This window comes from Schistocerca cancellata, unplaced genomic scaffold (assembly GCF_023864275.1).
Source record: "Schistocerca cancellata isolate TAMUIC-IGC-003103 unplaced genomic scaffold, iqSchCanc2.1 HiC_scaffold_831, whole genome shotgun sequence".
Lineage (NCBI taxonomy): Eukaryota > Metazoa > Arthropoda > Insecta > Orthoptera > Acrididae > Schistocerca > Schistocerca cancellata.
Window position 1 is genome coordinate 1 of NW_026046842.1, and position 17,488 is coordinate 17,488.

At 50.6% G+C, this 17,488-nt stretch overlaps 30 non-coding genes across 30 annotated transcripts; all 30 read left to right on the plus strand.

Annotated features, from left to right (window-relative positions):
* The first annotated feature begins 7 nt into the window (after positions 1-7).
* Positions 8-81, plus strand: Trnan-guu (transfer RNA asparagine (anticodon GUU)). The gene has a single exon. It is a non-coding gene; the product is annotated as a tRNA-Asn (tRNA).
* A 698-nt stretch (positions 82-779) lies between these two features.
* On the plus strand, positions 780-853 carry Trnar-ccg (transfer RNA arginine (anticodon CCG)). Its single transcript has one exon. It is a non-coding gene; the product is annotated as a tRNA-Arg (tRNA).
* A 331-nt stretch (positions 854-1,184) lies between these two features.
* On the plus strand, positions 1,185-1,258 carry Trnan-guu (transfer RNA asparagine (anticodon GUU)). Its single transcript has one exon. It is a non-coding gene; the product is annotated as a tRNA-Asn (tRNA).
* A 700-nt stretch (positions 1,259-1,958) lies between these two features.
* Positions 1,959-2,033, plus strand: Trnat-cgu (transfer RNA threonine (anticodon CGU)). Its single transcript has one exon. It is a non-coding gene; the product is annotated as a tRNA-Thr (tRNA).
* Positions 2,034-2,360: 327 nt separating this feature from the next.
* Positions 2,361-2,435, plus strand: Trnan-guu (transfer RNA asparagine (anticodon GUU)). Its single transcript has one exon. It is a non-coding gene; the product is annotated as a tRNA-Asn (tRNA).
* A 711-nt stretch (positions 2,436-3,146) lies between these two features.
* On the plus strand, positions 3,147-3,219 carry Trnat-cgu (transfer RNA threonine (anticodon CGU)). The gene has a single exon. It is a non-coding gene; the product is annotated as a tRNA-Thr (tRNA).
* A 327-nt stretch (positions 3,220-3,546) lies between these two features.
* Trnan-guu (transfer RNA asparagine (anticodon GUU)) lies at positions 3,547-3,620 on the plus strand. The gene has a single exon. It is a non-coding gene; the product is annotated as a tRNA-Asn (tRNA).
* A 711-nt stretch (positions 3,621-4,331) lies between these two features.
* On the plus strand, positions 4,332-4,404 carry Trnat-cgu (transfer RNA threonine (anticodon CGU)). Its single transcript has one exon. It is a non-coding gene; the product is annotated as a tRNA-Thr (tRNA).
* Positions 4,405-4,732: 328 nt separating this feature from the next.
* Trnan-guu (transfer RNA asparagine (anticodon GUU)) lies at positions 4,733-4,807 on the plus strand. The gene has a single exon. It is a non-coding gene; the product is annotated as a tRNA-Asn (tRNA).
* A 710-nt stretch (positions 4,808-5,517) lies between these two features.
* Trnat-cgu (transfer RNA threonine (anticodon CGU)) lies at positions 5,518-5,589 on the plus strand. Its single transcript has one exon. It is a non-coding gene; the product is annotated as a tRNA-Thr (tRNA).
* A 334-nt stretch (positions 5,590-5,923) lies between these two features.
* Positions 5,924-5,999, plus strand: Trnan-guu (transfer RNA asparagine (anticodon GUU)). The gene has a single exon. It is a non-coding gene; the product is annotated as a tRNA-Asn (tRNA).
* A 689-nt stretch (positions 6,000-6,688) lies between these two features.
* On the plus strand, positions 6,689-6,760 carry Trnat-cgu (transfer RNA threonine (anticodon CGU)). The gene has a single exon. It is a non-coding gene; the product is annotated as a tRNA-Thr (tRNA).
* A 323-nt stretch (positions 6,761-7,083) lies between these two features.
* Positions 7,084-7,157, plus strand: Trnan-guu (transfer RNA asparagine (anticodon GUU)). Its single transcript has one exon. It is a non-coding gene; the product is annotated as a tRNA-Asn (tRNA).
* A 689-nt stretch (positions 7,158-7,846) lies between these two features.
* Trnat-cgu (transfer RNA threonine (anticodon CGU)) lies at positions 7,847-7,918 on the plus strand. The gene has a single exon. It is a non-coding gene; the product is annotated as a tRNA-Thr (tRNA).
* A 323-nt stretch (positions 7,919-8,241) lies between these two features.
* Trnan-guu (transfer RNA asparagine (anticodon GUU)) lies at positions 8,242-8,315 on the plus strand. Its single transcript has one exon. It is a non-coding gene; the product is annotated as a tRNA-Asn (tRNA).
* Positions 8,316-9,004: 689 nt separating this feature from the next.
* On the plus strand, positions 9,005-9,076 carry Trnat-cgu (transfer RNA threonine (anticodon CGU)). The gene has a single exon. It is a non-coding gene; the product is annotated as a tRNA-Thr (tRNA).
* Positions 9,077-9,399: 323 nt separating this feature from the next.
* Positions 9,400-9,473, plus strand: Trnan-guu (transfer RNA asparagine (anticodon GUU)). Its single transcript has one exon. It is a non-coding gene; the product is annotated as a tRNA-Asn (tRNA).
* A 689-nt stretch (positions 9,474-10,162) lies between these two features.
* Trnat-cgu (transfer RNA threonine (anticodon CGU)) lies at positions 10,163-10,234 on the plus strand. Its single transcript has one exon. It is a non-coding gene; the product is annotated as a tRNA-Thr (tRNA).
* Positions 10,235-10,557: 323 nt separating this feature from the next.
* Positions 10,558-10,631, plus strand: Trnan-guu (transfer RNA asparagine (anticodon GUU)). Its single transcript has one exon. It is a non-coding gene; the product is annotated as a tRNA-Asn (tRNA).
* Positions 10,632-11,320: 689 nt separating this feature from the next.
* Positions 11,321-11,392, plus strand: Trnat-cgu (transfer RNA threonine (anticodon CGU)). The gene has a single exon. It is a non-coding gene; the product is annotated as a tRNA-Thr (tRNA).
* Positions 11,393-11,715: 323 nt separating this feature from the next.
* On the plus strand, positions 11,716-11,789 carry Trnan-guu (transfer RNA asparagine (anticodon GUU)). The gene has a single exon. It is a non-coding gene; the product is annotated as a tRNA-Asn (tRNA).
* Positions 11,790-12,478: 689 nt separating this feature from the next.
* Positions 12,479-12,550, plus strand: Trnat-cgu (transfer RNA threonine (anticodon CGU)). Its single transcript has one exon. It is a non-coding gene; the product is annotated as a tRNA-Thr (tRNA).
* Positions 12,551-12,873: 323 nt separating this feature from the next.
* On the plus strand, positions 12,874-12,947 carry Trnan-guu (transfer RNA asparagine (anticodon GUU)). Its single transcript has one exon. It is a non-coding gene; the product is annotated as a tRNA-Asn (tRNA).
* A 689-nt stretch (positions 12,948-13,636) lies between these two features.
* On the plus strand, positions 13,637-13,708 carry Trnat-cgu (transfer RNA threonine (anticodon CGU)). Its single transcript has one exon. It is a non-coding gene; the product is annotated as a tRNA-Thr (tRNA).
* A 323-nt stretch (positions 13,709-14,031) lies between these two features.
* Positions 14,032-14,105, plus strand: Trnan-guu (transfer RNA asparagine (anticodon GUU)). The gene has a single exon. It is a non-coding gene; the product is annotated as a tRNA-Asn (tRNA).
* A 689-nt stretch (positions 14,106-14,794) lies between these two features.
* On the plus strand, positions 14,795-14,866 carry Trnat-cgu (transfer RNA threonine (anticodon CGU)). Its single transcript has one exon. It is a non-coding gene; the product is annotated as a tRNA-Thr (tRNA).
* Positions 14,867-15,189: 323 nt separating this feature from the next.
* Positions 15,190-15,263, plus strand: Trnan-guu (transfer RNA asparagine (anticodon GUU)). The gene has a single exon. It is a non-coding gene; the product is annotated as a tRNA-Asn (tRNA).
* Positions 15,264-15,952: 689 nt separating this feature from the next.
* Trnat-cgu (transfer RNA threonine (anticodon CGU)) lies at positions 15,953-16,024 on the plus strand. Its single transcript has one exon. It is a non-coding gene; the product is annotated as a tRNA-Thr (tRNA).
* Positions 16,025-16,347: 323 nt separating this feature from the next.
* Positions 16,348-16,421, plus strand: Trnan-guu (transfer RNA asparagine (anticodon GUU)). Its single transcript has one exon. It is a non-coding gene; the product is annotated as a tRNA-Asn (tRNA).
* A 689-nt stretch (positions 16,422-17,110) lies between these two features.
* On the plus strand, positions 17,111-17,182 carry Trnat-cgu (transfer RNA threonine (anticodon CGU)). The gene has a single exon. It is a non-coding gene; the product is annotated as a tRNA-Thr (tRNA).
* Positions 17,183-17,488: the final 306 nt, after the last annotated feature.

Below are 17,488 nucleotides of genomic sequence, written 5' to 3' on the forward strand. Positions count from 1 at the left end.
AGTCAAGGCCTCCGTGGCGCAATCGGCTAGCGCGTTCGGCTGTTAACCGAAAGGTTGGTGGTTCGAGCCCACCTGGGGGCGAAATCGTTTATAAACCGTCACCGAGGTGAGGACATACGTCAACTTTGTTAGAGATACACAGCTAGTGTGACAAACTTGGCTGTGTTTGAGTGATGCCACAGAGCCTTTATACACATTCAGCCAAGTGAGCACTGTAGGTAAAAACATGGCCCTACACAGGACGTTCTACTGTTTTCCTATTTCTTCGTCATGTGTGACACTGCAGTAGAGCGACGCCCACTACAAAAGACGTATTCTTTACATTCAATTTCAGCGTATACGTCGCGAGTGCCATATGACAGGGCCTGTCTCTCGATGTCGATTTCTATTTGGTGTCTCTTAAGTGTCGGTCTGCAGTAGGCCGCTGCTGGCCGAAGCGACGTGCAGTCGCCTTACATGAAGCCCCATGGGCAACGCTAGTGCCACTGTCGACAACAGCATACTGCAGCCAGAGAGAGGAGCCGAAAGGGCGCATTTCGCAGTCGAGCCACGCAATCCAACAAACTGTGCACTAGGTCAAGATTGTGCAGACCGCAAACGTTTGGTGGCACGACGCTCGTCGTCGATCGTAAGGGCGGAACAGTCAAGAGATGTGGAAAAACGGCCATGTGGACACCCCCAGCAGCAGCTGTGTGCCAAATCCGATATCTGGTCGAGGGCTGCAAGATTCAGCATGATGAAGTGACAATTCGGGGAGAGCTCACAAACGCAAAGCTGCCGCCTTCTTAGCTCAGTGGTAGAGCACTGGTCTCCGCTAAACCAGGGGTCGTGAGTTCGAACCTCACAGAAGGCATTTCATTTTTTTAACCTTCCCCGCAAGGAGCGGAGCTATCTCGAGCAGCATCTACAACACATGGCAGTACACTGAATGAAAGGGGATTGTTCTACAACCTATAACAAGTATCATGCTGGCCCTCAGAGGTTTTCTGATTGCATAGGCAGAACAGTGGTTTGTATGCATTTTGTAGTATGATGTCATGCTTGGCGATGTCATTCGTGTACGAGCCTCGCTACAGTGTGCATTGCATTTTATCCATGTGAAGAGGCGTAAGCAGGTGCTACCATTCTGCGAGATTCCTGCAGAAGGCATACGAATTGCGTTGAGATGCAGAGCACAAGTCAAGGCCTCCGTGGCGCAATCGGCTAGCGCGTTCGGCTGTTAACCGAAAGGTTGGTGGTTCGAGCCCACCCGGGGGCGAAATCGTTTTAAACCGTCACCGAGGTGAGGACATACGTCAACTTTGTTAGAGATACACAGCTAGTGTGACAACTTGGCTGTGTTTGAGTTGATGCCACAGAGCCTTATACACATTCAGCCAAGTGACACTGTAGGTAAAAACATGGCCCTACACAGACGTTCTACTGTTTTCCTATTTCTTCGTCATGTGTGGACACTGCAGTAGAGCGGACGCCCACTACAAAAGGACGTATTCTTTACATTCAATTTTCAGCGTATACGTCGCGAGTGCCATATGACAGGGGCCTGTCTCTCGATGTCGATTTCTATTTGGTGTCTCTTAAGTGTCGGTCTGCAGTAGGCCGCTGCTGGCCGAGCGACGTGCAGTCGCCTTACATGAAGCCCCATGGGCAACGCTAGTGCCACTGTCGACAACAGCATACTGCAGCCAGAGAGAGGAGCCGAAAGGGCGCATTTCGCAGTCGAGCCACGCAAATCCAACAAACTGTGCACTAGGTCAAGATTGTGCAGACCGCAAAACGTTTGGTGGCACGACGCTCGTCGTCGATCGTAAGGGCGAAAACAGTCAAGAGATGTGGAAAACGGCCATGTGGACACCCCCAGCAGCAGCTGTGTGCCAAATCCGATATCTGGTCGAGGGCTGCAAGATTCAGCATGATGAAGTGACAATTCGGGGAGAGCTCACAAACGCAAAGCTGCCGCCTTCTTAGCTCAGTGGTAGAGCACTGGTCTCGTAAACCAGGGGGTCGTTGAGTTTCGAACCTCACAGAAGGCATTCATTTTTTTAACCTTCCCCGCAAGGAGCGGAGCTATCTCGAGCAGCATCTAACACATGGCAGTACACTGAATGAAAGGGATGTTCTAACAACCTATAACAAGTATCATGCTGGCCTCAGAGGTTTTCTGATTGCATAGGCAGAACAGTGGTTTTGTATGCATTTTGTAGTATGATGTCATGCTTGGCGATGTCATTCGTGTACGAGCCTCGCTACAGTGTGCATGCATTTTATCCATGTGAAGAGGCGTAAGCAGGTGCTACCATTCTGCGAGATTCCTGCAGAAGGCATACGAATTGCGTTGAGATGCAGAGCACAAGTCAAGGGCCTCCGTGGCGCAATCGGCTAGCGCGTTCGGCTGTTAACCGAAAGGTTTGGTGGTTCGAGCCCACCCGGGGGCGAAATCGTTTATATAAAACCGTCACCGAGGTGAGGACATACGTCAACTTTGTTAGAGATACCACAGCTAGTGTGACAACTTGGCTGTGTTTTGAGTGATGCCACAGAGCCTTATACACATTCAGCCAAGTGACACTGTAGGTAAAAACATGGCCCTACACAGACGTTCTACTGTTTTCCCTATTTCTTCGTCATGTGTGACACTGCAGTAGAGCGACGCCCACTACAAAAAGGACGTATTCTTTACATTCAATTTCAGCGTAATACGTCGCGAGTGCCATATGACAGGGCCTGTCTCTCGATGTCGATTTCTATTTGGTGTCTCTTAAGTGTCCGGTCTGCAGTAGGCCGCTGCTGGCCGAGCGACGTGCAGTCGCCCTTACCATGAAGCCCCCATGGGCAACGCTAGTGCCACTGTCGACAACAGCATACTGCAGCCAGAGAGAGGAGCCGAAAGGCGCATTTTCGCAGGTCGAGCCACGCAATCCAACAAACTGTGCACTAGGTCAAGATTGTGCAGACCGCAAAACGTTTGGTGGCACGACGCTCGTCGTCGATCGTAAGGGCGAAAACAGTCAAGAGAATGTGGAAAACGGCCATGTGGACACCCCCAGCAGCAGCTGTGTGCCAAATCCGATATCTGGTCGAGGGCTGCAAGATTTCAGCATGATGAAGTGACAATTCGGGGAGAGCTCACAAACGCAAAAGCTGCCGCCTTCTTAGCTCAGTGGTAGAGCACTGGTCTCGTAAACCAGGGGTCGTGAGTTCGAACCTCAACAGAAGGCATTCATTTTTTTAACCTTCCCGCAAGGAGCGGAGCTATCTCGAGCAGCATCTAAACACATGGGCAGTACACTGAATGAAAGGGGATGTTCTACAACCTATAACAAGTATCATGCTGGCCTCAGAGGTTTTCTGATTGCATAGGCAGAACAGTGGTTTGTATGCATTTTGTAGTATGATGTCATGCTTGGCGATGTCATTCGTGTACGAGCCTCGCTACAGTGTGCATGCATTTTAATCCATGTGAAGAGGCGTAAGCAGGTGCTACCATTCTGCGAGATTCCTGCAGAAGGCATACGAATTGCGTTGAGATGCAGAGCACAAGTCAAGGCCTCCGTGGCGCAATCGGCTAGCGCGTTCGGCTGTTAACCGAAAGGTTGGTGGTTCGAGCCCACCCGGGGGCGAAATCGTTTTAAAAACCGTCACCGAGGTGAGGACATACGTCAACTTTTGTTAGAGATACACAGCTAGTGTGACAACTTGGCTGTGTTTTGAGTGATGCCACAGAGCCTTATATACACATTCAGCCAAGTGACACTGTAGGTAAAAAACATGGCCCTACACAGACGTTTCTACTGTTTTCCTATTTCTTCGTCATGTGTGACACTGCAGTAGAGCGACGCCCACTACAAAAGACGTATTCTTTACATTCAATTTCAGCGTATACGTCCGCGAGTGCCATATGACCAGGGCCTGTCTCTCGATGTCGATTTCCTATTTGGTGTCTCTTAAGTGTCGGTCTGCAGTAGGCCGGCTGCTGGCCGAGCGACGTGCAGTCGCCTTACATGAAGCCCCCATGGGCAACGCTAGTGCCACTGTCGACAACAGGCATACTGCAGCCAGAGAGAGGAGCCCGAAAGGCCGCCCATTTTCGCAGTCGAGCCACGCAATCCAACAAACTGTGCACTAGGTCAAGATTGTGCAGACCCGCAAACGTTTGGTGGCACGACGCTCGTCGTCGATCGTAAGGGCGAAACAGTCAAGAGATGTGGAAAACGGCCATGTGGACACCCCCAGCAGCAGCTGTGTGCCCAAATCCGATATCTGGTCGAGGGCTGCAAGATTCAGCATGATGAAGTGACAATTCGGGGAGAGCTCACAAACGCAAAGCTGCCGCCTTCTTAGCTCAGTGGTAGAGCACTGGTCTCGTAAAACCAGGGGTCGTGAGTTCGAACCTCACAGAAGGCATTCATTTTTTTTAAACCTTCCCGCAAGGGAGCGGAGCTATCTCGAGCAGCATCTAACACATGGCAGTACACTGAATGAAAGGGGATGTTCTACAACCTATAACAAGTATCATGCTGGCCTCAGAGGTTTTCTGATTGCATAGGCAGAACAGTGGTTTGTATGCATTTTGTAGTATGATGTCATGCTTGGCGATGTCATTCGTGTACGAGCCTCGCTACAGTGTGCACTGCATTTTATCCATGTGAAGAGGCGTAAGCAGGTGCTACCATTCTGCGAGATTCCTGCAGAAGGCATACGAATTGCGTTGAGATGCAGAGCACAAGTCAAGGCCTCCGTGGCGCAATCGGCTAGCGCGTTCGGCTGTTAACCCGAAAGGTTGGTGGTTCGAGCCCACCCGGGGGCGAAATCGTTTTAAAAACCGTCACCGAGGTGAGGACATACGTCAACTTTGTTAGAGATACACAGCTAGTGTGACAACTTGGCTGTGTTTGAGTGATGCCACAGAGCCTTATACACAATTCAGCCAAGTGACACTGTAGGTAAAAAACATGGCCCCTACACCAGACGTTCTAACTGTTTTCCTATTTCTTCGTCATGTGTGACACTGCAGTAGAGCGACGCCCACTACAAAAAGACGTATTCTTTACATTCAATTTCAGGCGTATACGTCCGCGAGTGGCCATATGACAGGGCCTGTCTCTCGATGTCGATTTCTATTTGGTGTCTCTTAAGTGTCGGTCTGCAGTAGGCCGCTGCTGGGCCGAGCGACGTGCCAGTCGCCTTACATGAAGCCCCATGGGCAACGCTAGTGCCACTGTCGACAACAGCATACTGCAGCCAGAGAGAGGAGCCGAAAGGCGCATTTTCGGCAGTCGAGGCCACGCAATCCAACAAACTGTGCACTAGGTCAAGATTGTGCAGACCGCAAACGTTTTGGTGGCACGACGCTCGTCGTCGATCGTAAGGGCGAAACAGTCAAGAGATGTGGAAAACGGCCCATGTGGACACCCCCAGCAGCAGCTGTGTGCCAAATCCGATATCTGGTCGAGGGGCTGCAAGATTCAGCATGATGAAGTGACAATTCGGGGAGAGCTCACAAAACGCAAAGCTGCCGCCTTCTTAGCTCAGTGGTAGAGCACTGGTCTCGTAAACCAGGGGTCGTGAGTTCGAACCTCACAGAAGGCATTCATTTTTTTAACCTTCCCGCAAGGAGCGGAGCTATCTCGAGCAGCATCTAACACATGGCAGTACACTGAATGAAAGGGATGTTCTACAACCTATAACAAGTATCATGCTGGCCTCAGAGGTTTTCTGATTGCATAGGCAGAACAGTGGTTTGTATGCATTTTGTAGTATGATGTCATGCTTGGCGATGTCATTCGTGTGTCATTCGTGTACGAGCCTCGCTACAGTGTGCATGCATTTTATCCATTTGAAGAGGCGTAAGCAGGTGCTACCATTCTGCGAGATTCCTGCAGAAGGCATACGAATTGCGTTGAGATGCAGAGCACAAGTCAAGGCCTCCGTGGCGCAATCGGCTAGCGCGTTCTCGGCTGTTAACCGAAAGGTTGGTGGTTCGAGCCCACCCGGGGGCGAAATCGTTTTAACCGTCACCGAGGTGAGGACATACGTCAACTTTGTTAGAGATACACAGCTAGTGTGACAACTTGGCTGTGTTTGAGTGATGCCACAGAGCCTTATACACATTCAGCCAAGTGACACTGTAGGTAAAAACATGGCCCTACACAGACGTTCTACTGTTTTCCTATTTCTTCGTCATGTGTGACACTGCAGTAGAGCGACGCCCACTACAAAAGACGTATTCTTTACATTCAATTTCAGCGTATACGTCGCGAGTGCCATATGACAGGGCCTGTCTCTCGATGTCGATTTCTATTTGGTGTCTCTTAAGTGTCGGTCTGCAGTAGGCCGCTGCTGGCCGAGCGACGTGCAGTCGCCTTACATGAAGCCCCATGGGCAACGCTAGTGCCACTGTCGACAACAGCATACTGCAGCCAGAGAGAGGAGCCGAAAGGCGCATTTCGCAGTCGAGCCACGCAATCCAACAAACTGTGCACTAGGTCAAGATTGTGCAGACCGCAAACGTTTGGTGGCACGACGCTCGTCGTCGATCGTAAGGGCGGAACAGTCAAGAGATGTGGAAAACGGCCATGTGGACACCCCCAGCAGCAGCTGTGTGCCAAATCCAATATCTGGTCGAGGGCTGCAAGATTCAGCATGATGAAGTGACAATTCGGGGAGAGCTCACAAACGCAAAGCTGCCGCCTTCTTAGCTCAGTGGTAGAGCACTGGTCTCGTAAACCAGGGGTCGTGAGTTCGAACCTCACAGAAGGCATTCATTTTTTTAACCTTCCCGCAAGGAGCGGAGCTATCTCGAGCAGCATCTAACACATGGCAGTACACTGAATGAAAGGGATGTTCTACAACCTATAACAAGTATCATGCTGGCCTCAGAGGTTTTCTGATTGCATAGGCAGAACAGTGGTTTGTATGCATTTTGTAGTATGATGTCATGCTTGGCGATGTCATTCGTGTACGAGCCTCGCTACAGTGTGCATGCATTTTATCCATGTGAAGAGGCGTAAGCAGGTGCTACCATTCTGCGAGATTCCTGCAGAAGGCATACGAATTGCGTTGAGATGCAGAGCACAAGTCAAGGCCTCCGTGGCGCAATCGGCTAGCGCGTTCGGCTGTTAACCGAAAGGTTGGTGGTTCGAGCCCACCCGGGGGCGAAATCGTTTTAACCGTCACCGAGGTGAGGACATACGTCAACTTTGTTAGAGATACACAGCTAGTGTGACAACTTGGCTGTGTTTGAGTGATGCCACAGAGCCTTATACACATTCAGCCAAGTGACACTGTAGGTAAAAACATGGCCCTACACAGACGTTCTACTGTTTTCCTATTTCTTCGTCATGTGTGACACTGCAGTAGAGCGACGCCCACTACAAAAGACGTATTCTTTACATTCAATTTCAGCGTATACGTCGCGAGTGCCATATGACAGGGCCTGTCTCTCGATGTCGATTTCTATTTGGTGTCTCTTAAGTGTCGGTCTGCAGTAGGCCGCTGCTGGCCGAGCGACGTGCAGTCGCCTTACATGAAGCCCCATGGGCAACGCTAGTGCCACTGTCGACAACAGCATACTGCAGCCAGAGAGAGGAGCCGAAAGGCGCATTTCGCAGTCGAGCCACGCAATCCAACAAACTGTGCACTAGGTCAAGATTGTGCAGACCGCAAACGTTTGGTGGCACGACGCTCGTCGTCGATCGTAAGGGCGGAACAGTCAAGAGATGTGGAAAACGGCCATGTGGACACCCCCAGCAGCAGCTGTGTGCCAAATCCAATATCTGGTCGAGGGCTGCAAGATTCAGCATGATGAAGTGACAATTCGGGGAGAGCTCACAAACGCAAAGCTGCCGCCTTCTTAGCTCAGTGGTAGAGCACTGGTCTCGTAAACCAGGGGTCGTGAGTTCGAACCTCACAGAAGGCATTCATTTTTTTAACCTTCCCGCAAGGAGCGGAGCTATCTCGAGCAGCATCTAACACATGGCAGTACACTGAATGAAAGGGATGTTCTACAACCTATAACAAGTATCATGCTGGCCTCAGAGGTTTTCTGATTGCATAGGCAGAACAGTGGTTTGTATGCATTTTGTAGTATGATGTCATGCTTGGCGATGTCATTCGTGTACGAGCCTCGCTACAGTGTGCATGCATTTTATCCATGTGAAGAGGCGTAAGCAGGTGCTACCATTCTGCGAGATTCCTGCAGAAGGCATACGAATTGCGTTGAGATGCAGAGCACAAGTCAAGGCCTCCGTGGCGCAATCGGCTAGCGCGTTCGGCTGTTAACCGAAAGGTTGGTGGTTCGAGCCCACCCGGGGGCGAAATCGTTTTAACCGTCACCGAGGTGAGGACATACGTCAACTTTGTTAGAGATACACAGCTAGTGTGACAACTTGGCTGTGTTTGAGTGATGCCACAGAGCCTTATACACATTCAGCCAAGTGACACTGTAGGTAAAAACATGGCCCTACACAGACGTTCTACTGTTTTCCTATTTCTTCGTCATGTGTGACACTGCAGTAGAGCGACGCCCACTACAAAAGACGTATTCTTTACATTCAATTTCAGCGTATACGTCGCGAGTGCCATATGACAGGGCCTGTCTCTCGATGTCGATTTCTATTTGGTGTCTCTTAAGTGTCGGTCTGCAGTAGGCCGCTGCTGGCCGAGCGACGTGCAGTCGCCTTACATGAAGCCCCATGGGCAACGCTAGTGCCACTGTCGACAACAGCATACTGCAGCCAGAGAGAGGAGCCGAAAGGCGCATTTCGCAGTCGAGCCACGCAATCCAACAAACTGTGCACTAGGTCAAGATTGTGCAGACCGCAAACGTTTGGTGGCACGACGCTCGTCGTCGATCGTAAGGGCGAAACAGTCAAGAGATGTGGAAAACGGCCATGTGGACACCCCCAGCAGCAGCTGTGTGCCAAATCCAATATCTGGTCGAGGGCTGCAAGATTCAGCATGATGAAGTGACAATTCGGGGAGAGCTCACAAACGCAAAGCTGCCGCCTTCTTAGCTCAGTGGTAGAGCACTGGTCTCGTAAACCAGGGGTCGTGAGTTCGAACCTCACAGAAGGCATTCATTTTTTTAACCTTCCCACAAGGAGCGGAGCTATCTCGAGCAGCATCTAACACATGGCAGTACACTGAATGAAAGGGATGTTCTACAACCTATAACAAGTATCATGCTGGCCTCAGAGGTTTTCTGATTGCATAGGCAGAACAGTGGTTTGTATGCATTTTGTAGTATGATGTCATGCTTGGCGATGCCATTCGTGTACGAGCCTCGCTACAGTGTGCATGCATTTTATCCATGTGAAGAGGCGTAAGCAGGTGCTACCATTCTGCGAGATTCCTGCAGAAGGCATACGAATTGCGTTGAGATGCAGAGCACAAGTCAAGGCCTCCGTGGCGCAATCGGCTAGCGCGTTCGGCTGTTAACCGAAAGGTTGGTGGTTCGAGCCCACCTGGGGGCGAAATCGTTTTAACCGTCACCGAGGTGAGGACATACGTCAACTTTGTTAGAGATACACAGCTAGTGTGACAACTTGGCTGTGTTTGAGTGATGCCACAGAGCCTTATACACATTCAGCCAAGTGACACTGTAGGTAAAAACATGGCCCTACACAGACGTTCTACTGTTTTCCTATTTCTTCGTCATGTGTGACACTGCAGTAGAGCGACGCCCACTACAAAAGACGTATTCTTTACATTCAATTTCAGCGTATACGTCGCGAGTGCCATATGACAGGGCCTGTCTCTCGATGTCGATTTCTATTTGGTGTCTCTTAAGTGTCGGTCTGCAGTAGGCCGCTGCTGGCCGAGCGACGTGCAGTCGCCTTACATGAAGCCCCATGGGCAACGCTAGTGCCACTGTCGACAACAGCATACTGCAGCCAGAGAGAGGAGCCGAAAGGCGCATTTCGCAGTCGAGCCACGCAATCCAACAAACTGTGCACTAGGTCAAGATTGTGCAGACCGCAAACGTTTGGTGGCACGACGCTCGTCGTCGATCGTAAGGGCGGAACAGTCAAGAGATGTGGAAAACGGCCATGTGGACACCCCCAGCAGCAGCTGTGTGCCAAATCCAATATCTGGTCGAGGGCTGCAAGATTCAGCATGATGAAGTGACAATTCGGGGAGAGCTCACAAACGCAAAGCTGCCGCCTTCTTAGCTCAGTGGTAGAGCACTGGTCTCGTAAACCAGGGGTCGTGAGTTCGAACCTCACAGAAGGCATTCATTTTTTTAACCTTCCCGCAAGGAGCGGAGCTATCTCGAGCAGCATCTAACACATGGCAGTACACTGAATGAAAGGGATGTTCTACAACCTATAACAAGTATCATGCTGGCCTCAGAGGTTTTCTGATTGCATAGGCAGAACAGTGGTTTGTATGCATTTTGTAGTATGATGTCATGCTTGGCGATGTCATTCGTGTACGAGCCTCGCTACAGTGTGCATGCATTTTATCCATGTGAAGAGGCGTAAGCAGGTGCTACCATTCTGCGAGATTCCTGCAGAAGGCATACGAATTGCGTTGAGATGCAGAGCACAAGTCAAGGCCTCCGTGGCGCAATCGGCTAGCGCGTTCGGCTGTTAACCGAAAGGTTGGTGGTTCGAGCCCACCCGGGGGCGAAATCGTTTTAACCGTCACCGAGGTGAGGACATACGTCAACTTTGTTAGAGATACACAGCTAGTGTGACAACTTGGCTGTGTTTGAGTGATGCCACAGAGCCTTATACACATTCAGCCAAGTGACACTGTAGGTAAAAACATGGCCCTACACAGACGTTCTACTGTTTTCCTATTTCTTCGTCATGTGTGACACTGCAGTAGAGCGACGCCCACTACAAAAGACGTATTCTTTACATTCAATTTCAGCGTATACGTCGCGAGTGCCATATGACAGGGCCTGTCTCTCGATGTCGATTTCTATTTGGTGTCTCTTAAGTGTCGGTCTGCAGTAGGCCGCTGCTGGCCGAGCGACGTGCAGTCGCCTTACATGAAGCCCCATGGGCAACGCTAGTGCCACTGTCGACAACAGCATACTGCAGCCAGAGAGAGGAGCCGAAAGGCGCATTTCGCAGTCGAGCCACGCAATCCAACAAACTGTGCACTAGGTCAAGATTGTGCAGACCGCAAACGTTTGGTGGCACGACGCTCGTCGTCGATCGTAAGGGCGAAACAGTCAAGAGATGTGGAAAACGGCCATGTGGACACCCCCAGCAGCAGCTGTGTGCCAAATCCGATATCTGGTCGAGGGCTGCAAGATTCAGCATGATGAAGTGACAATTCGGGGAGAGCTCACAAACGCAAAGCTGCCGCCTTCTTAGCTCAGTGGTAGAGCACTGGTCTCGTAAACCAGGGGTCGTGAGTTCGAACCTCACAGAAGGCATTCATTTTTTTAACCTTCCCGCAAGGAGCGGAGCTATCTCGAGCAGCATCTAACACATGGCAGTACACTGAATGAAAGGGATGTTCTACAACCTATAACAAGTATCATGCTGGCCTCAGAGGTTTTCTGATTGCATAGGCAGAACAGTGGTTTGTATGCATTTTGTAGTATGATGTCATGCTTGGCGATGTCATTCGTGTACGAGCCTCGCTACAGTGTGCATGCATTTTATCCATGTGAAGAGGCGTAAGCAGGTGCTACCATTCTGCGAGATTCCTGCAGAAGGCATACGAATTGCGTTGAGATGCAGAGCACAAGTCAAGGCCTCCGTGGCGCAATCGGCTAGCGCGTTCGGCTGTTAACCGAAAGGTTGGTGGTTCGAGCCCACCCGGGGGCGAAATCGTTTTAACCGTCACCGAGGTGAGGACATACGTCAACTTTGTTAGAGATACACAGCTAGTGTGACAACTTGGCTGTGTTTGAGTGATGCCACAGAGCCTTATACACATTCAGCCAAGTGACACTGTAGGTAAAAACATGGCCCTACACAGACGTTCTACTGTTTTCCTATTTCTTCGTCATGTGTGACACTGCAGTAGAGCGACGCCCACTACAAAAGACGTATTCTTTACATTCAATTTCAGCGTATACGTCGCGAGTGCCATATGACAGGGCCTGTCTCTCGATGTCGATTTCTATTTGGTGTCTCTTAAGTGTCGGTCTGCAGTAGGCCGCTGCTGGCCGAGCGACGTGCAGTCGCCTTACATGAAGCCCCATGGGCAACGCTAGTGCCACTGTCGACAACAGCATACTGCAGCCAGAGAGAGGAGCCGAAAGGCGCATTTCGCAGTCGAGCCACGCAATCCAACAAACTGTGCACTAGGTCAAGATTGTGCAGACCGCAAACGTTTGGTGGCACGACGCTCGTCGTCGATCGTAAGGGCGAAACAGTCAAGAGATGTGGAAAACGGCCATGTGGACACCCCCAGCAGCAGCTGTGTGCCAAATCCGATATCTGGTCGAGGGCTGCAAGATTCAGCATGATGAAGTGACAATTCGGGGAGAGCTCACAAACGCAAAGCTGCCGCCTTCTTAGCTCAGTGGTAGAGCACTGGTCTCGTAAACCAGGGGTCGTGAGTTCGAACCTCACAGAAGGCATTCATTTTTTTAACCTTCCCGCAAGGAGCGGAGCTATCTCGAGCAGCATCTAACACATGGCAGTACACTGAATGAAAGGGATGTTCTACAACCTATAACAAGTATCATGCTGGCCTCAGAGGTTTTCTGATTGCATAGGCAGAACAGTGGTTTGTATGCATTTTGTAGTATGATGTCATGCTTGGCGATGTCATTCGTGTACGAGCCTCGCTACAGTGTGCATGCATTTTATCCATGTGAAGAGGCGTAAGCAGGTGCTACCATTCTGCGAGATTCCTGCAGAAGGCATACGAATTGCGTTGAGATGCAGAGCACAAGTCAAGGCCTCCGTGGCGCAATCGGCTAGCGCGTTCGGCTGTTAACCGAAAGGTTGGTGGTTCGAGCCCACCCGGGGGCGAAATCGTTTTAACCGTCACCGAGGTGAGGACATACGTCAACTTTGTTAGAGATACACAGCTAGTGTGACAACTTGGCTGTGTTTGAGTGATGCCACAGAGCCTTATACACATTCAGCCAAGTGACACTGTAGGTAAAAACATGGCCCTACACAGACGTTCTACTGTTTTCCTATTTCTTCGTCATGTGTGACACTGCAGTAGAGCGACGCCCACTACAAAAGACGTATTCTTTACATTCAATTTCAGCGTATACGTCGCGAGTGCCATATGACAGGGCCTGTCTCTCGATGTCGATTTCTATTTGGTGTCTCTTAAGTGTCGGTCTGCAGTAGGCCGCTGCTGGCCGAGCGACGTGCAGTCGCCTTACATGAAGCCCCATGGGCAACGCTAGTGCCACTGTCGACAACAGCATACTGCAGCCAGAGAGAGGAGCCGAAAGGCGCATTTCGCAGTCGAGCCACGCAATCCAACAAACTGTGCACTAGGTCAAGATTGTGCAGACCGCAAACGTTTGGTGGCACGACGCTCGTCGTCGATCGTAAGGGCGAAACAGTCAAGAGATGTGGAAAACGGCCATGTGGACACCCCCAGCAGCAGCTGTGTGCCAAATCCGATATCTGGTCGAGGGCTGCAAGATTCAGCATGATGAAGTGACAATTCGGGGAGAGCTCACAAACGCAAAGCTGCCGCCTTCTTAGCTCAGTGGTAGAGCACTGGTCTCGTAAACCAGGGGTCGTGAGTTCGAACCTCACAGAAGGCATTCATTTTTTTAACCTTCCCGCAAGGAGCGGAGCTATCTCGAGCAGCATCTAACACATGGCAGTACACTGAATGAAAGGGATGTTCTACAACCTATAACAAGTATCATGCTGGCCTCAGAGGTTTTCTGATTGCATAGGCAGAACAGTGGTTTGTATGCATTTTGTAGTATGATGTCATGCTTGGCGATGTCATTCGTGTACGAGCCTCGCTACAGTGTGCATGCATTTTATCCATGTGAAGAGGCGTAAGCAGGTGCTACCATTCTGCGAGATTCCTGCAGAAGGCATACGAATTGCGTTGAGATGCAGAGCACAAGTCAAGGCCTCCGTGGCGCAATCGGCTAGCGCGTTCGGCTGTTAACCGAAAGGTTGGTGGTTCGAGCCCACCCGGGGGCGAAATCGTTTTAACCGTCACCGAGGTGAGGACATACGTCAACTTTGTTAGAGATACACAGCTAGTGTGACAACTTGGCTGTGTTTGAGTGATGCCACAGAGCCTTATACACATTCAGCCAAGTGACACTGTAGGTAAAAACATGGCCCTACACAGACGTTCTACTGTTTTCCTATTTCTTCGTCATGTGTGACACTGCAGTAGAGCGACGCCCACTACAAAAGACGTATTCTTTACATTCAATTTCAGCGTATACGTCGCGAGTGCCATATGACAGGGCCTGTCTCTCGATGTCGATTTCTATTTGGTGTCTCTTAAGTGTCGGTCTGCAGTAGGCCGCTGCTGGCCGAGCGACGTGCAGTCGCCTTACATGAAGCCCCATGGGCAACGCTAGTGCCACTGTCGACAACAGCATACTGCAGCCAGAGAGAGGAGCCGAAAGGCGCATTTCGCAGTCGAGCCACGCAATCCAACAAACTGTGCACTAGGTCAAGATTGTGCAGACCGCAAACGTTTGGTGGCACGACGCTCGTCGTCGATCGTAAGGGCGAAACAGTCAAGAGATGTGGAAAACGGCCATGTGGACACCCCCAGCAGCAGCTGTGTGCCAAATCCGATATCTGGTCGAGGGCTGCAAGATTCAGCATGATGAAGTGACAATTCGGGGAGAGCTCACAAACGCAAAGCTGCCGCCTTCTTAGCTCAGTGGTAGAGCACTGGTCTCGTAAACCAGGGGTCGTGAGTTCGAACCTCACAGAAGGCATTCATTTTTTTAACCTTCCCGCAAGGAGCGGAGCTATCTCGAGCAGCATCTAACACATGGCAGTACACTGAATGAAAGGGATGTTCTACAACCTATAACAAGTATCATGCTGGCCTCAGAGGTTTTCTGATTGCATAGGCAGAACAGTGGTTTGTATGCATTTTGTAGTATGATGTCATGCTTGGCGATGTCATTCGTGTACGAGCCTCGCTACAGTGTGCATGCATTTTATCCATGTGAAGAGGCGTAAGCAGGTGCTACCATTCTGCGAGATTCCTGCAGAAGGCATACGAATTGCGTTGAGATGCAGAGCACAAGTCAAGGCCTCCGTGGCGCAATCGGCTAGCGCGTTCGGCTGTTAACCGAAAGGTTGGTGGTTCGAGCCCACCCGGGGGCGAAATCGTTTTAACCGTCACCGAGGTGAGGACATACGTCAACTTTGTTAGAGATACACAGCTAGTGTGACAACTTGGCTGTGTTTGAGTGATGCCACAGAGCCTTATACACATTCAGCCAAGTGACACTGTAGGTAAAAACATGGCCCTACACAGACGTTCTACTGTTTTCCTATTTCTTCGTCATGTGTGACACTGCAGTAGAGCGACGCCCACTACAAAAGACGTATTCTTTACATTCAATTTCAGCGTATACGTCGCGAGTGCCATATGACAGGGCCTGTCTCTCGATGTCGATTTCTATTTGGTGTCTCTTAAGTGTCGGTCTGCAGTAGGCCGCTGCTGGCCGAGCGACGTGCAGTCGCCTTACATGAAGCCCCATGGGCAACGCTAGTGCCACTGTCGACAACAGCATACTGCAGCCAGAGAGAGGAGCCGAAAGGCGCATTTCGCAGTCGAGCCACGCAATCCAACAAACTGTGCACTAGGTCAAGATTGTGCAGACCGCAAACGTTTGGTGGCACGACGCTCGTCGTCGATCGTAAGGGCGAAACAGTCAAGAGATGTGGAAAACGGCCATGTGGACACCCCCAGCAGCAGCTGTGTGCCAAATCCGATATCTGGTCGAGGGCTGCAAGATTCAGCATGATGAAGTGACAATTCGGGGAGAGCTCACAAACGCAAAGCTGCCGCCTTCTTAGCTCAGTGGTAGAGCACTGGTCTCGTAAACCAGGGGTCGTGAGTTCGAACCTCACAGAAGGCATTCATTTTTTTAACCTTCCCGCAAGGAGCGGAGCTATCTCGAGCAGCATCTAACACATGGCAGTACACTGAATGAAAGGGATGTTCTACAACCTATAACAAGTATCATGCTGGCCTCAGAGGTTTTCTGATTGCATAGGCAGAACAGTGGTTTGTATGCATTTTGTAGTATGATGTCATGCTTGGCGATGTCATTCGTGTACGAGCCTCGCTACAGTGTGCATGCATTTTATCCATGTGAAGAGGCGTAAGCAGGTGCTACCATTCTGCGAGATTCCTGCAGAAGGCATACGAATTGCGTTGAGATGCAGAGCACAAGTCAAGGCCTCCGTGGCGCAATCGGCTAGCGCGTTCGGCTGTTAACCGAAAGGTTGGTGGTTCGAGCCCACCCGGGGGCGAAATCGTTTTAACCGTCACCGAGGTGAGGACATACGTCAACTTTGTTAGAGATACACAGCTAGTGTGACAACTTGGCTGTGTTTGAGTGATGCCACAGAGCCTTATACACATTCAGCCAAGTGACACTGTAGGTAAAAACATGGCCCTACACAGACGTTCTACTGTTTTCCTATTTCTTCGTCATGTGTGACACTGCAGTAGAGCGACGCCCACTACAAAAGACGTATTCTTTACATTCAATTTCAGCGTATACGTCGCGAGTGCCATATGACAGGGCCTGTCTCTCGATGTCGATTTCTATTTGGTGTCTCTTAAGTGTCGGTCTGCAGTAGGCCGCTGCTGGCCGAGCGACGTGCAGTCGCCTTACATGAAGCCCCATGGGCAACGCTAGTGCCACTGTCGACAACAGCATACTGCAGCCAGAGAGAGGAGCCGAAAGGCGCATTTCGCAGTCGAGCCACGCAATCCAACAAACTGTGCACTAGGTCAAGATTGTGCAGACCGCAAACGTTTGGTGGCACGACGCTCGTCGTCGATCGTAAGGGCGAAACAGTCAAGAGATGTGGAAAACGGCCATGTGGACACCCCCAGCAGCAGCTGTGTGCCAAATCCGATATCTGGTCGAGGGCTGCAAGATTCAGCATGATGAAGTGACAATTCGGGGAGAGCTCACAAACGCAAAGCTGCCGCCTTCTTAGCTCAGTGGTAGAGCACTGGTCTCGTAAACCAGGGGTCGTGAGTTCGAACCTCACAGAAGGCATTCATTTTTTTAACCTTCCCGCAAGGAGCGGAGCTATCTCGAGCAGCATCTAACACATGGCAGTACACTGAATGAAAGGGATGTTCTACAACCTATAACAAGTATCATGCTGGCCTCAGAGGTTTTCTGATTGCATAGGCAGAACAGTGGTTTGTATGCATTTTGTAGTATGATGTCATGCTTGGCGATGTCATTCGTGTACGAGCCTCGCTACAGTGTGCATGCATTTTATCCATGTGAAGAGGCGTAAGCAGGTGCTACCATTCTGCGAGATTCCTGCAGAAGGCATACGAATTGCGTTGAGAT